Source organism: Orcinus orca, chromosome 10, assembly GCF_937001465.1.
Source record: "Orcinus orca chromosome 10, mOrcOrc1.1, whole genome shotgun sequence".
In the NCBI taxonomy this organism is placed as follows: Eukaryota; Metazoa; Chordata; class Mammalia; order Artiodactyla; family Delphinidae; genus Orcinus; species Orcinus orca.
Window position 1 is genome coordinate 88,282,925 of NC_064568.1, and position 16,456 is coordinate 88,299,380.

Consider the following 16,456-nt stretch of genomic DNA (forward strand, 5'->3'; position numbering starts at 1 on the left):
GCATACTGTTAAGCATATGAATATAAGAATATTTAATAGTCTAAGGAACAGGCATGCTCACAGTGAAATATGAATGATCAATATATTCCCAACATTTAAACTATGCCTTCTGTTCCAAAATGTAACTATTCACATAAAGGCTTTGATTACAGCTTTTAGTCCACAAAAGAGACTTTCTGTGGGTTATCATAATTAGGGTTTGTATCCTAATTTTCTGGTATGGTAGTAAAGCCTACCAATTCTAACAAAAAAGCTCAAATACAAATTTATGATTGTCTACAATATTTATAACCAACGCATGCATCTGTAGTTATGCAAAGAATTTAAAAGTACACAATAGCTTTCTTCTCTCGTGCACCCTCTCCTTCCCAATTCATGGATATATTTCAACCACTAATAATAAATTCAGAGTCTGGCCAAGACCATCCAGCTTCCATCATAGGACAATAGCTACATACACACGTCCAATTTCTCAACATTATACATACCTGTGGGAAACAACTAATACAGCTATAAAGACTATAGTGAACTCTTCAGAATAGTATTACATCAAGAGAATGGCTTTTACATATATTGGTTACCAATTACTGGACATAATTTTATTGATTTTTAATAATGCATGTATTAAAGAAATGTAGGAATTACAGCAAGGTCAGTAAAAATCATCAATAATGGTAGTACAGATCAATATCCTAGTAAAATTTTTGTTGTAGGTATATGTGTGTACACACACAGAGTGAAAATGTACCATATGTATTTGCTTTTAATTTATATATAACATTTATAACATATATGAGGCATGAGTACAATCATCCCTCGGTATCCACGGGTGACTGGTGCCAGGGCTAAATCTGCATATACTCAAGTCCTTTACATAAAATGGCCTAGAATTTGCATAACCTATGTACATCCTCCCATATATTTTAAATCATCTCCAGATTACTTATAATAGCTAATACAATATAAATGCTATGTAAAAGCTGTAAATACAATGTAAATGTATGTAAATAGTTGCCAGGGCACACTACAAATTCAAGTTTTGCTTTTTGGAACATTTTGGATTTTTTTTTTCCTCAATATATTCCATTCATGGTTGGTTGAATCCTCAGGTGAGGAACGCACGATACAAAGGGCCAACTCTACTAACATTTAGAGGGGTAGAACTGTATGAATACCTTAATCCGTATTATCAATTTGTCCTCTAGAAATATTGTTCCATTTCCATTTAGTGATCCCAACGAACAGTTCTTTTTTCTACAAAATTCTTGACTACCTTGGATATTTTAAAAATCTCTGCCTTTTTGAAAAACAAACAAAACACCTCATTCTTGTCTTAATTTACTTTATTTTGACTACTTGTAATGATGAACATGTTTTGATATGCTTATTAGCCTTTTTTCATTTTGTGAATTGTTATATCATGATCTTTGCCCATTTTTCTTGGAGTTTTATCTTTTTATATTTTTATTTATGAGTTTTTATATTAAAAATATTAACTTTTTGCATTAAACATGTTCTGAAAATATTTCCTAGTCTACATTCTGATATTTTTTCCCCAAATTTATTATCATAGCACTTATTTATCAGCGTTCGTAATTTAAAAGAAGATCTTTAATTTCCATAAGCCATGTCCTATGAGTATTAATAGTGGCTTTCGTCTTATGAACACTTCATTCTTGTATTTCTTCTTCTTCTTAGTCTGTAACATTTTAATTCAAAAGAAACTTTAAAATAGCTTAGGGCTTCCCTGGTGGCGTAGTGGTTGAGAGTCCGCCTGCCGATGCAGGGGACACGGGTCCGTGCCCCAGTCCGGGAAGATCCCACATGCCGCGGAGCGGCTGGGCCCGTGAGCCATGGCCACTGAGCCTGCGTGTCCGGAGCCTGTGCTCCGCAACAGGAGAGGCCACGACAGTGAGGGGCCCACGTACCGCAAAAAAAAAAAAAAAAAAAAATAGCTTAGTATGTGAGACTCACGAAATAGAACAATTTGAATTAAAACAAAATTAAACTTTATAAAATATAAACGTTGGAAAGGAACAGAAAAATAAAAATGCTTTAAACTTAGGGAAATATGCTTACTAATTACGCATAATTTTGGTTCTAAGTTTCCTGGCAACGGAGGCAAAATAACAGAAAACAGAGTGCTACAACTGTTCTAATATTTTATTTTTAAACTAATACTCTTTTCATTTTATCTAGGGTGACAATATTTCCTAGAACTTAATTCTAAACGATCATATGGGTTTTGATCCATATTCCATAGTATGGGGCTGTGGAATTCACTGATTCATTCATTCAATTCATAATGCTTGAATGTTTAATATATGCTATGCTGAGGCTTTGGCCTTAGCTATAAGACTGTTATTCTTTGGGTCCTGAGCACAAGTCTTTCCTTCATTACTGCACCCTGCTTTGATCTATTTCTCCAACTGCTTCACCCAAAGTAGAAAACTTAGAAAAACTGACTTTGTTTTATAATATTCATGTTTCCTTTTGTTGTCAAAAATAGGAAACAATTCAAGGTAGATTTTTTTTTTTTACTGATTTACTAGAAAGATACTGGAGTATCTTATGGAATCCAAGAAACTGTTGAATAAGCACGCTTCAGAAATAGCAGAAAACAAGGCACTTCCAGAAGCCTCGATACTGGAAGTTTGGGGAGTTTGTAAATCTTTTTTTAAGAGCAGTGGACTGGGGACTCTGGCTACATCTTAGAACCATCAGATAAGACTGCTTTAAAGTACCATATGCAGGCCCCATTTCAAACCAATTAAATCAGTTTTGGGAGCCAAGGCCTACTCAGCTGTATGTTTTAAGTGTCCCAGGTGATTTTAATGTGCAAGCGATGTGGCACTGCTCTAAAGGACTGCATTTAATAGAATAATGCTGCAAACAACTCCTAGTCTCAGTGTGTTTCTCTCAGTTCAGCATTCACAATCCCAAGGACAGAGAAGGTGAATGAATGGTCCAATTTGACAAAAACATAAACCACTGACTGTGTCAGTCATGGCCCTAGGGGAGGCTCATGATCCAGAACACAGCTGCAGAGTAGGGTGACCAGTTGTCCTGGTTGCCTGGGACTAAGGAGTTTCCTGGGACATGAGACTTTGGGTACTAAAATTGGGAGAGGTCCAGGCAAACCAAGGCCAGTGGTCACCTACCTGCGGGGCAGGGTAAGGAGGGGTTCTCAGGAGTGGGATGGGGCAGTGGAACGGGTCAATAATGCTGCATCATGTTACACAATCTTCATGTTTGTAGAGCACATACCATCTGAAGTGTCTTGTCAATGACTTTTCCAGGGTGAGGAGGGGATGCGAGGGGTGTGGATGTGGTAATTTACCTGCAGCGCTACATAAAGTAAACGCTTCCCACCATATTTAATGCAGTGTATTTCAAAGAATAGATAAAACTGAAGTAAGTTTGGTGATTTAGATTACAGAAGCTCTTTTTATGAGTTTAGGACACCTAGCAGCAAAAATCCTAAATATATACAGTAAAGGAAATAATTTTTATTTTTATAAATCCTGTATTAATGCTCTAAGATACTTTGTCAACGTCATAAACAAAACTTAAAATCTCAAATGTAGAAATGCAAAAGTTTCAGAAATGTTATCTTTGACAGCCAAATGTCATCCTTTTCCACATTTTACAATGAAAACATTACAAAAAGTAGAACATTTTAACTTAAAAATGACATGCTATTTCCAGTGTCTCTGCTAGTCAGACGTGGCTGGATGACTTTTTTTTTTTTTTAATCTTGTTTCTAATTCAGTGGGCCAAGGGACCGTCCCGTTGTAAGGTGATGGCAAGGGGAGAGGTACAAACACTCATATGGGAGATTTTTCTGACTGTATTAGTATATCTGGAAAAACAAGATCACAACAACCTCTTAAATTATAAACTCTGTGATGAATGTAAATCTTTATTTAATTCAATAGGCATTCTGGAAATCTACTGTACAGCTTCTAGGAGAAGCAGCTAGATCTAGGGGTCCATAGGACTCCCAAACCAAAATAAACAATGCCAATGGTACAAAGCATTTGGGAACACAAAATGTAATTCTGTTATATACAAGAATGCCGGGTAAGTTGAAAATTCCCTTCCGCCATACAAAGGAGAGGTCTACAAGAGATTTAACACTCAAAGTTTAACACTGGCTCAAGATATAGTCTGCAAAGGAAAACCAGTGTCCTTGGAGTATGGAAGGAAGAACTAATCGATATGATGCTGAACCAACCTAACAATGAACGCTGTCCCACTGACAGGAACCACTGCTACAAAACTCCCAGTTGAAACAAGTACAAATTACTGCCTGTGATATATGTTTTGAGAAATGCATTCTAAGAAATAATCTTGCTGTGAGAGTCTGAAAATAAGACAGGTCTCATGATTTTGGTGCCCCCAAAGAGATTATAACCATGTGGACAATAAATGTTAAAATTTCAGACAAAGACTAACTACAAAGAAAGAAACAAAAAGTGAAAAAGGACAACGTTCCTTCCAAGGAGACGTAGCAGCTTCTCTCAGCTAGAATTTTTCGGTTTACCTACAATCTAAATCTTTAATTCTTAACTTAGGAGATGGGAAATGGTTTATATGCCTCAAAATATTCAAATGATCAAGCAGTAGGCCAAAAAACAACGAGAGAAACCAAAAACCAGCAACAACTAGAGTGTTTCTCTCTAGACTAATTTGGTCAATATTGAAAGGAGAGAAATAAAATAATTCAAATTAAGTGAAAATGTAAGGGCCTAAAAATAACGTGTCTGGTTGGATTTTCCCTTAATATGTAATGTTTATGACCTCAGCATTTACACTAACTGTACTTCTCTCTCATTCTCTCTCAACAGCACAAGTCCCTGTTAAAATAGCCTTCTCACAGAAAACCAGAGATCCAAGTTATTAGGCAAATTATGAGGCATTTTCCCACCTATTTCTTTGTCTCAACTGCCTGAAGTGATGCTCTGATGATCACTGATCCCTTTCAGCATTTTGCTGCTGCTCCCCTCATTTTTCTGGAAAGGAGCTTCTTGCTGGAGCAGTCATCTGAATTCTTGTGTTGGGGAGCTCCTCTCCTCTCTCCTCTGTTTCTAAGCATATGCCAAACCTCGTTCCTAAGAAAGCTCACTGTATGAAATCCAGGTTGTACCACACCTAAAACCATTACAGCTGGGTGACATTCAGGTTACCTTGTCTCAGAACATCTGTGCTCTGAGTAGCACCTGTTTATGACCACCTGAGGCCCATGTCAAATGAAAGGAAGGATCCCACAGTCCTAACAGAGGTTCTGCAGAGGCCATGAGGCTGAATGCACGTTTTGTTTCCCTGGTTCTTTTGTACCCAGACACACAATGACAAGTGCTTGGCTCAAGCAATGGTCGTCAGGGTGACCACATCTCAAAGCTCAGTCCCTCCAGTTCTTTGTCTCTGAGCTCTGGGAGCTCAGATTCATCTCCTCCTTTGGTCCCAAGACCATCACCTATACGGACTCTGGACACATACATCCATAGGTAAACTGTTTAGAATTGAGAAAGCAAACAAAACGGTTTCTTCTCTTTCACATTTATCATTAGGTCAAAAACAAAGGAATTGTTTGAAATTTTAGCACTCTTGTTCAGAAAAGCCCCTTAACTCGCTTGCACTGACAAACCTAAAGGCTTAAGACTCCTGCTCTTATAAGATTCTACTGCAAATCCCACGGGCTAAACATCTGAAAATTCATAAGGAAGAGGATGACAGAGTCACAGGAGCTCATCCTCCGTTAATTTCTGCATTTTCCATCTAGTATTTTTGCAAATGGGTGATATAGTGTGGAATGTCCGTGGGCTTTTCTAAGCCTGAAAAGTAAACTCTGGAGGTGCAGGCCAACAGGGGCCTCTCTCAGCGCACACAATTGTATAAGCTGTCGCGGTGGTCCTCCTGGGGAAAGGGGTGGTCCTCCTGGGGAAAGGGGTGGTCCTTCCAGGGAAAGGATGGGCCTGCTTCTGCTCTAAGTGATCCTGCTGATGGGGCAGTGTGGAGAGGCAGGGCTGCTGACTGCGGGGCGATCCTCGTTGGGAACTTAAAGCCTCCAATCCAGGGATCTTAAGACAAAACCCTTAAAGCTCTCAAACGCATGCCCAAACAAAAAGACACACAGAAAGGAAAGATAAGGCAGCTTTGACAAATGAAAGAAGTAAAACTCTAACTGAGGCTATGAACTTGCTGTCACTCACCAGGAACAAATTAGAGGTAGACACTGGATCTGGGAAAGGAAGGATGAAGTTTAATCACAGACGCTGTCTTCAGAGGACCAGGAATCAACCAATATTGAGATAAATCAGGGTTTATCTCCATATTTAGGACTGTGATAAACTCACAGCCTTGCAGCAGGGTAGTAAAACAGCATTTTCATAAGGCTACACAAAGTCTATTCAGGGGCTGAAATCTTGCTGGCAAAATAAGTAAACCAACACAAAATACCTGAAAACATTTTCAAAGAGTACTGTGCAATCTCTCAAACAGAGGAATATGGCTTGTGAAAGCTAGGCTTACCCCAACAAGGGGTTCAGGAAAGCAACTGTTTTCAAAACAGGAAAGGAACTGGGGCAAATTAGAAAAGAGGAATATATATACAAGGAAAAGATTAGAAGGGAAATCATTATTTTTAAACAGTCCAATGTCCCTGTCTTAGGATCGCAGGTCAGCATGACCTGGAGTGTCTACTCTGCTGACCCTGTCCTTTTTCTTAACACATAGAGAACAGAACTTTAGGTCAGACAGGACCTCAGGAACTGGCCAGGACTGCACAGCCAAGCGGTGACTCAGTGAGCATAGGAAGTGTTTAGTTGCCATGGTTCTCTGACCTAAGCCAGGTGACTCTGCGAGGCATTGGGCAGGTGGACTGGTCCCATCTGTCCTCACCTCACTCCCTGGAAATGAGCTGCCCTTGGGGCTGTACAAGTGGGAAAACATAAACCCCCAAACTGATGGAGTACTCTCCACTTTTCACACTTAATATTGGATGAGGCCCACTAAATAGTAACAGACTCCGTAGTCTTCATGGAGAAATTCAAAACAAGTAAATCAGGGTCACTTTTAATAAAGCCTTCCAATACAGATTCCCACCGGAGTACTAATATACTTATAATTCCACTTTTTTTTTTTTTTTTTTTGCAGGGGACCAATGGCCTTTAGATACCAGTCTGGCATCCAACTCCCACTGTCTAGTAACCAATTTTTAAAAAGAATCTGAAGTTATTAAAGAATTTAAATAGGATTAATTTCACTCCAAACGTTGTCTGTCTTTACTTTGTGTAGTAATTTGAGTTGCTATAAATGAGAACAAAAGCTCTTTCCAGCCTCAACTTGACAAACACCACCACTTTCTTATTGCCCTCATAATTGTGTTTGTTTTATTGTTTTTAGAGAAGTTCTCACTTCATACATTTAATTTTAAGTGCCAGGGGACGCCAATGTCATCTGAGGTAAGAGTCACTCTTTGGCTTCCAGAATCCTTTCAGAATGACAGATTCCACAAGTCTATAACACCACTGGTGTATAAGTGATGAAAACTCGCCAGCTTCAGCAGACCAAAGCTGTGATTTCCTGTCCAAAACATATTGAAACAGAGTCCCCTGTCATCACCTGCTATCGCAGGGACAGATCCTCACTCCGGGTACCTCCGTGGGGATTCTCATTGTGCTGAACTCTATCAGAAAATTCAAAAAATTCACCACCTCATTTCCAAGGTGTGAATATATCCTATCATTATCCATTAGTTATTGAGTGCTAGCAGTGCACCTGGCACCTATCATGACAGAGGGCATCTTCATAGCAATTCTGCACATAACTAGAGCCGTCACCCTACCCCGCACACACCAAGGGAAAGAAAAGACTACAGGTGTCAACAGGTGTTGAAAAAGTTATTAGAATTCTGCATTCAATCCATCTCTGACCTACAGATAGGAAATGACCTCCCTAGTGCTACAAATGAGCTTTGCAAAAAAAAAAAGGGAATTTTACTTTTACACACAAAAAAAGACCAATTTTAAGTATCTTTTTTCTTCAAATTTGTACCATAAGACTAACAGAACTATACCTATTAGAATGAAATAACTGAAATGTGATTAATATTACCCAGTATAATTAAGACACTTAATATTATTTTATTTCTCCTTCTTTTTAGACCAGTCAACAAAATGATGACTAATAACAGTCACATTTAAGACTTAGGGAGGGTTCAGTGAGCACAAATGACCATCCGACACTAACATGAACAGAACACAACTCATTGCTATTCTATTGACCTCATTCTGCCATATTTCCTGTTCTCAACCCTAGCTTATGCTTAGGAGAATTTTACAAATCTGTAAGCATTCTTACCATGTGAAAAAAGTTTAATCCAGTTAAATTTATGGATAGATACAGGCATACCTCACTTTACTGTGCTTCATTTTATTGCACTTTGCAGATATTGCATTTTGTTTTTACAAATCGAAGGTTTGTGGCAGACCTCACCGAGCAAGTCTATCAGCACCACTTTTCCAACAGCATTTGCTCGCCTTGTGTCTCTGTGTCACAGTTTGGTAATTCTCACAATATTTCCAACGTTTCCATTATTATTTTATTTGTTATGGTGATTTGTGATTGGTGATATTTGATGTCGCTACTAGGATTCACTGAAGGCTCAGATCATGGGTCGCATTTTTTAGCAATACAATTTTTAATTACGGCATGTACATTGGTTTTTCAGCACACATTTAGCAGACTACAATATAATGTAAACTTAACTTTTATACGTACTAGGAAACCAAAAATATTGTATGACCCGCTTTATTTCAGTATTTATTTTATTGCAGTTGTCTGGTACTAAACCTGCAATATTTTGGAGGTATGCCTGCATATAGATTAACAGATATTCAAAACATAATCAACATTAACACATCAGTGTAAAAACTATATATGTATATATAGTTTTTAATCAGTATACACCATTAGTAAAATAGAACCGCATTCTTTTATTTATATTTCTATGTAAGTATAAATGCATTAGAACAGGCCCCATTTGCCAAGGGCACTACAAGATTAACTAGAATGGAAAATGGCAGATTCATATGTGTATTTGTATACACTTTTCCCATCTTTGAGAAAACTCTATTTTTTAAAATTTTTTTGGAACTCATTTTAAATTATTTTTCTAATTTAAAAAATTATTGTTTAAATTACTTGCTGTCATTTTCTCCATGACTCACCTATAAGCTAACTGAAGGGAAAAGAGTGAGATATGAAAAAAATACACAAAATAAGGAACAGAGGGGAATATTCATAAAATGGGTAAAATTCAGAGAAGCATATGAAACTAGCTTACTAAATCCTGCACAAACAGAAACATATGAACATACGAATGAAACCTACGGTTTTCAAAAATGTAAAATTTACTCTAGAAGTGATAAAATAGCCAAACAGTTCAAATACAAATAAAAGAAAAACAGAGGAATTGCTCAAAGATCTAGTCTCCCCCTTTATCAAAATCACCAGGTCCACATGGTTTCATAGGGGGATTTTACAAACTTTTAAAAGCAGTTGATTCTAATGCAACTTAACGGCCTCCATAGCACAGAAAGGGAAGACATATATACCATGGTTATTAAAACCCAGTAAAGAGTACACAAGAAAGGAATTTTCAGACCAGTCTTACTTGTGAACATAAGTCCTGAGTGAGTGAGGGTAGTTATTTTAACAAGGCAAAGCAGATTTTAGGGGAATTTAATCTAGTTGGAGGGCAAGCCCCAAAAGAATGCCCAGAAACTACAACAAAAAAGTCCCCCCAAAATAACAGTATCTTGGGTCCATTAATTACTTACAGTTTGAATCTTCTGAGCAGGGACAGAGCAGCAAACATTCCAAGAACTGTTTTTCAAGATGTAGACCGCAGATCACCTACCCAGCAATCACCTGAAATGGAGGTTACAAATGCAGAATCAGACACCTGACCCCAGACATGCTGAATGAGGATCATTTAGTGTTGAGAGCCAGAAATCAGACTTTTAACAACTTTCTCAACTGATTCTCTTGACCACTAAAATTTAACCACTGTTGTCCCTAAAATAGTGACTCTACTTATGGTTCCTACTGTGTAGAATAACAACGTTACTTATGATATTGACTTTATCAAGTGAGGCATTAGAATTACCAATTAACTCAGAAATATTATTTTCATTTGACCAGGATTTGTTGGTCCATTTATCATTATGAGTCTATCCTGGTTATTTTGCAATGGTTATGTTTTAATAAAAAGTTTATAAGCATGAACTAAAATTCTTTTAGTATGCTTCTTTCTTTTCTTTTTTTAAACATCTTTATTGGAGTATAATTGCTTTACAATGTTGTGTTAGTTTCTGCTGTATAACAAAGTCAATCAGCTATACGTATACATATATCCCCATATCCCCTCCCTCTTGAGCCTCCCTCCCACCCTCCCTATCCCACCCCTCTAGGTGCTCACAAAGCACCGAGCTGATCTCCCTGTGCTATGCGGCTGCTTCCCACTATTTGGTAGTATATATATGTCCATGCCACTCTCTCACTTCGTCCCAGTTTCCCCTTCCCCCTCCCCGTGTCCTCAAGTCCATTCTCTACCTCTGTGTCTTTACTTCTGTCCTGCCCCTAGGTTCATCAGAACCAGTTTTGGTTTTGTTTTTTTTTTTAGATTCCATATGTATGTGTTAGCATACGGTATTTGTTTTTCTCTTTCTGACTTACTTCACTCTGCATGACAGACTCTAGGTCCATTCACCTCACTACAAATAACTCAATTTCATTTCTTATGGCTGAGTAATATTCCATTGTATATATGTGCCACATCTTCTTTATCCATTCATCCGATGATGGACACTTAGGTTATTTCCATGTCCTGGCTATTGTAAATAGTGCTTATGCTTATTTCTTTTAGAAACCACCTTTAGTAGTCTTTTTTTTCCCCTACTGACTCATCTTCATTATGATATAATACAAACAAACCATTTATTTGTTCATTCAATAACAAGTATTTATATAGTGCTTATTATCTAATTTACCCTAGACTAAGTGGTGTTTAAAATAATGTGTTGTTTCTCTATCTACCATATTCTGGCTTTCTACTTTATGTAATTGCATGAATTTTAATAACAGTCACTCTCAAATTTTAACAAAATAATCTTTTAGTCACTTTGAATACATTGTCTTAAATAAGTTATAACTAGATTAACCAAAAATGTAGGCAAGAATCTCAAGGCTGTTTTGCTTACACAAAGATTTTCTGGATTAGCCGCTGGATAGGTTATACTCAACCAAGGTGTCATAGTATAAAAACAGCATTTTACTAGCCAGTTTCGATAGGCAAAAATTTACATTTGCTATAAAGTAGTTCCTTGTTTTTGCTCATGCCATTTACTTCTTCTCCCATTTTTCATAAGGGAGTACATTCTTCTTAATGTGGAATCTTTCATTCAACATTATTCAATACGCTAGTAACTGTTGAGTGGTTAGGAGACAGAAGAGAACAAAACACAGTTTCTGGCCTCATGCAACTTACATTCATTTGCATTATTTTTATTTTATTAGTACATTAGTAATTTCAGTTACTGGTACCATGGGTAATATTAGTAAATGCATTATTGTTTAGAATATAATATTTACTGTCCAGGTAGTTGGTAATAACTCTGTCTCCTTTATCACTATAGCAGTAAACTGAAAACAATAAGAGAAGGCTTTGTTTCCTTCCTTTCACTTTGGGAAAGAAACAAATTCTGGAGTTGAACTCACTGTGAATAATAAGTGTTCTTTAGAGGGTATCTTTTATTATTTCCTCACTCACCAACGTCTGAAACTCCCACCCTACCATTTCATGTAGGACCAATATATCACCGCTGTCACTGACTCCACCTGTGCGTTTATTTAGACTGCTATGCAGATTTTAATGACATCTTTGAGAGAGCCTTTTAAAAACCAACGCCCGCTCCCAGTTTCCCCATATCTCTTGAATGCATTACCATTTTCAAACTCAAAACTCAGTAAAACTTATCGTATTTACCAAAGTTAGGAAAAAATAACAAAGAAAAAAACTAGACTTCTAATTATACTATGCCCATTCTTATCATGAAATTATTGATTAGGACCCTGTTAATCCTAACTCTACCCATGCTCCAAGCTCCTGATGAAGCTGGGAGTCTTCCTCACTAACCCTGGTCAGCATCGCCATACACACTTCTTTACCCTTTGATTCTGTTTAACACTTCATTTAAGTAATGTCTTATATTAAAAATTAACTCCAGTGCTTTTCAGTGGTAAGAGTTATCAAAGCATATTACAGAAAGTACTATATATAATACCATATCTCTATTATCAAGTATTACAAAGTACTAGATATTATCTGTTATATGTATACATATATATAAAGTCCTTCCATACAGATACACATATTAATAATAGGAATGAGACCCATCAAAATGTCAACAGTGGTACATCTGAATTGTGTGATCCAAGGTGTGTGTGTGTGTGTTCTTTAGTTTTCTACATTTCCGAATATCCCATAATAAATGCCTTTTCTTATTGTAAGTGGCATGAAGTATTTTTCACTGAAGATTGACTAATATGTCTCCAATAATGTCAGATCCCGCTTGAGGGCAGGGTGCATACTGTATGTTCCTACAGCTCTACAACAACTTCCATTGATAGAAACACAGAGGATCTAGGTACTGAGTAAGAACTTTGAATTGTACGGATTGGAACGAACAGAAACTAGTCATTTTATTACTATCTACATCAATACAGCCCACAGAGTAACCTGATCATCACCTCTCTAGGAAATCTATCATCTTAAGATATCAGGTCTATGGTTTTCATCTGGGAGAAGTACTGTCTGTGCCACCATGGAGAGTTCTGAAATGTTGTGGATTGTGTTTTTATTGTCCAATGATGGGGGTGAGGCACCAATGGCATTTAGTGGGTGCTATATACTAAATATCCGATGATTTTTAGCATACACCCACACAAAGAATCGTCTCATTCAAAATGCCAGTTAAATGCTGTTAAGAAAGTTGGTTGGATTAACCGTTTATTTTTTCCTTCTCATCAAAAAAATGAGCAAATGAAAAATCAAGGAATTATGAGTTCATATTAGACCTCATGCCCCAAAGAGTGCGCGGAATACTAAAGATGACCTCAGGGCTTCCCCGGTGGCGCAGTGGTTGAGAGTCCGCCTGCCGATGCAGGGGACGCGGGTTCGTGCCCCGGTCCGGGAAGATCCCGCATGCCGCGGAGCGGCTGGGCCCGTGAGCCGTGGCCGCTGAGCCTGCGCATCCGGAGCCTGTGCTCCGCAACGGGAGAGGCCACAACAGTGAGAGGCCCGCGTACCGCAAAAAAAAAAAAAAAAAAAGATGACCTCAATTCTTTGATACTCTTCCCATGAAGGAGTGTTCCCTATGACAGCTTTGACCAATGAAGATAGAAGTCAGGTTAAACCAGCTCCTGGGCCTAACCTTTAAGAGAATGATACTTCTGTCCTGCCCTCTTAGAATCCAGCCACCAGATAAAAAGTAAAACTACTCGAGACCACCTTGCCATGAGGAGCTCAAACCACATGGAAAGACCTTATAAAATGAGACACCATGTGGAGAAAGATAAATCAAACAACAAGGAGATGCCAGATATGATACTTCATGAATAAGTATTATGGAAACAGGTCCTCCAAACCCACGTGATCTCATGTGGATAAAAGATGCCCTGCCCAGCTGAGTCCTTCTTAAATCCGTGACCTACACACAACTGTAAGCAAACTAAAATGGTTGTTTTAAGCCACTAAATTACCTCCTTTTATCTTGAGTGAATCTCTTTTGCTTCCTGGAAATTCAAAATGGAGGATGTGTTGGATTTTAAAGTGTTTCTAGAGAGCACATAAAATGTTCTCTTTGCAATAAACAAGTAGACCTCAACTCTCTAAATAGACTTCTGGCAACTATTTAAGGCATTGTTACTTCCAAAAATGATCCTGTTTTTGATGCAGTAAGCAGCTGTAATTACCAAACTCTAGCTAACTAAAATGGACATAAACCAGCCATTGTGCTGATTGTGACTCCATTATGACATTAGTTAATTTAATTTAATCCTATGATGTAATGTTACTCATATACATGTCTCTACTACTGAATTGAAAACTCCTTCAGGGCAGGAACAATGTCTGCTGCATTTTTCTGTGTGTGTGTTCCACCCTAATGCACAGTGCCATGCATATGGGATGTATTCAAAAACATTTGTAGACGATTATGATACAGTCTACCACTAGAAATTAATTATTTGGTTAAATTTAGCATCACCTCCTTCCAGTCTTCTACTTGAAAGCCCTAATACTCTTGACATGATTTCTGGTTAGCCATAGAATCCTCACCCTTGAACGATTTTATAATATGTCATCTAGTCAAATGTCATTATTTTACAGATGAGGAAATACACCAAGAGGTGAGTGACTGGCTCAAATTCATGCAGTTATTTAGCGCATAATAAAGTCACTACATAAAATTTAAAAAATAATAAAGTCATTACAAACTGAAAATTATTTCCTTTAACAGACTGCTGGCGGGTCAACCAGGATAGCCAGAGGGTGTTGGAGCTCCTGAGAAGTGGAAGGCCTAAAGTGTAGAAGTGGGCAAAAAAGGTGGTTGTGGAGATTTAAGAGAATCCAGTTACGTCTTAATCCATCTGGAACACGAGCCAATGTGGGCCAATACCACTCATAAAATTTGAAGAAAAGAATTCTAAAAGACATAAATGTGAAGGGGCTGTACGGATAGAAGAGACAATAAAGATATCTTTTTAATTAGTTGTATAGAGTAAATCGTAAAACCAGTATCTCTGCTTTGAGACTCATCATTAACAGCTGTTTATTGTACTGTGAATTATTGCAAGATAATGTATGCAAGATGCTAGCTTGATATTTGTGCTTCCACTTCTCAAATCTTCTCAAATGAACTTGCCTATCAAAAACAAGGAACAAATGAAGAATGGAAAGGCTGGCAGCAGATGCAGGAGAACAAATTCTCCATCTTATACTTCCACTGTGTGTTTTTTAGTAAAAATAGATTAGGATGGTTTGAACAACTAACTAGTGAAAGTACAGATGTAGATGGTGTATAAATTTCCTTGAAAATTCCAAGAAAACCCAAACTAGGTTTTATCTCTATGACATTATAATCCCAGGATGAGAACACACCTGAAGCCTATTTCTCTCCATGCAGAATCTAAAATGGACGTTAAGAGCTGTCTATAGAAACACTGCATGACAGGGCTGAAGCACAACATGGTGCCATTTTATTAATTCGCACCACCACACTGAGCAGCAAAAGGAAACTGCTTGGCTCTATATGGAGCCTTGGGTAAGGGAAACTCATCATGCCCTTAATCAAGAGATTAAGCCCTTGGAGATACCACTGTGTAGAGTAAATCCCAATGAGTCTGCTCATCAACTCATGGTGGGAATTTAGCATTTACTGAGAATTTAGCATGTGCCAGCCAACACAGAATGTATACATTCTCCTTAATCTTTACCACAACTCTCCAGTAGGGGGAAGGAGACATTGCTTCTACTTTTTTTTTTTTTTTAATTTTTTTGGCGGCAATGCATGGCTTGCAGGATCTTAGTTCCCCAACCAGGGATCGAACCCATGCCCCCTGCAGTGGAAGCGTGGAGTCCTCACCACTGGACCACTGGGGAATTCCTGCTTCTAAAGAGAAAAACAAATACCGTATGCTAACACATATATATGGAATCTTAAAAAAATGGTTCTGATGAACCAGGGGGCAGGACGGGACTAAAGACGCAGACGTAGAGAATGGACTTCAGGACATGGGGGCTGGGAGGAAGGGGAAGCTGGGACGAAGTGAGAGAGTAGCAATGACATATATATACTACCAAACGTAAAACAGATAGCTAGTGGGAAGTAGCCACATAGGACAGGAAGATCATCTTCATGCTTTGCGACCACCTAGAGGAGTGGGATAGGGAGGGTGGGAGGGAGATGCAAGAGGGAGGGGATGTGGGGGATACATGTATACGTATAGCTGATTTACTTTGTTATACAACAGAAACTAACACAATATTGTAAAGCAATTATACTCTAATAAAGATGTTAAAAAAATTTAAAAATAAAAGAATAAATAAAACATACATGAAATAGAAGACAAAAAATACAATAAAGATAACATAGACAATGTTTAAAAAAAAAACCCTCATGGTCACAAAGGTCAAGTATCTCTCTCGAGGTCACATAGCTTATTAATGATGAAAAAAAACCCAATGAGTTTTGTTACGAATGATGCACATGTCAATACATCCTCTCACCAATTCTCACCAAAGCAGATATTATCTTCATTTTAATGATGAGGTAACTGAGACTCAGAAGGTAAATTACAAAGCTCAAATAAATAGAGGTAATAAGAGGCA

At 37.8% G+C, this 16,456-nt stretch overlaps 1 long non-coding RNA gene across 1 annotated transcript in view; it reads right to left on the reverse strand.

Annotated features, from left to right (window-relative positions):
- The window catches only part of LOC125965689 (uncharacterized), a 388,818-nt gene extending 378,879 nt beyond the window's left edge, over positions 1-9,939 (reverse strand). Inside the window, exon 1 of the long non-coding RNA XR_007479921.1 lies at positions 9,846-9,939. This is a non-coding gene — a long non-coding RNA (uncharacterized LOC125965689). The remainder of the gene's footprint in view (positions 1-9,845) is intronic.
- Positions 9,940-16,456: the final 6,517 nt, after the last annotated feature.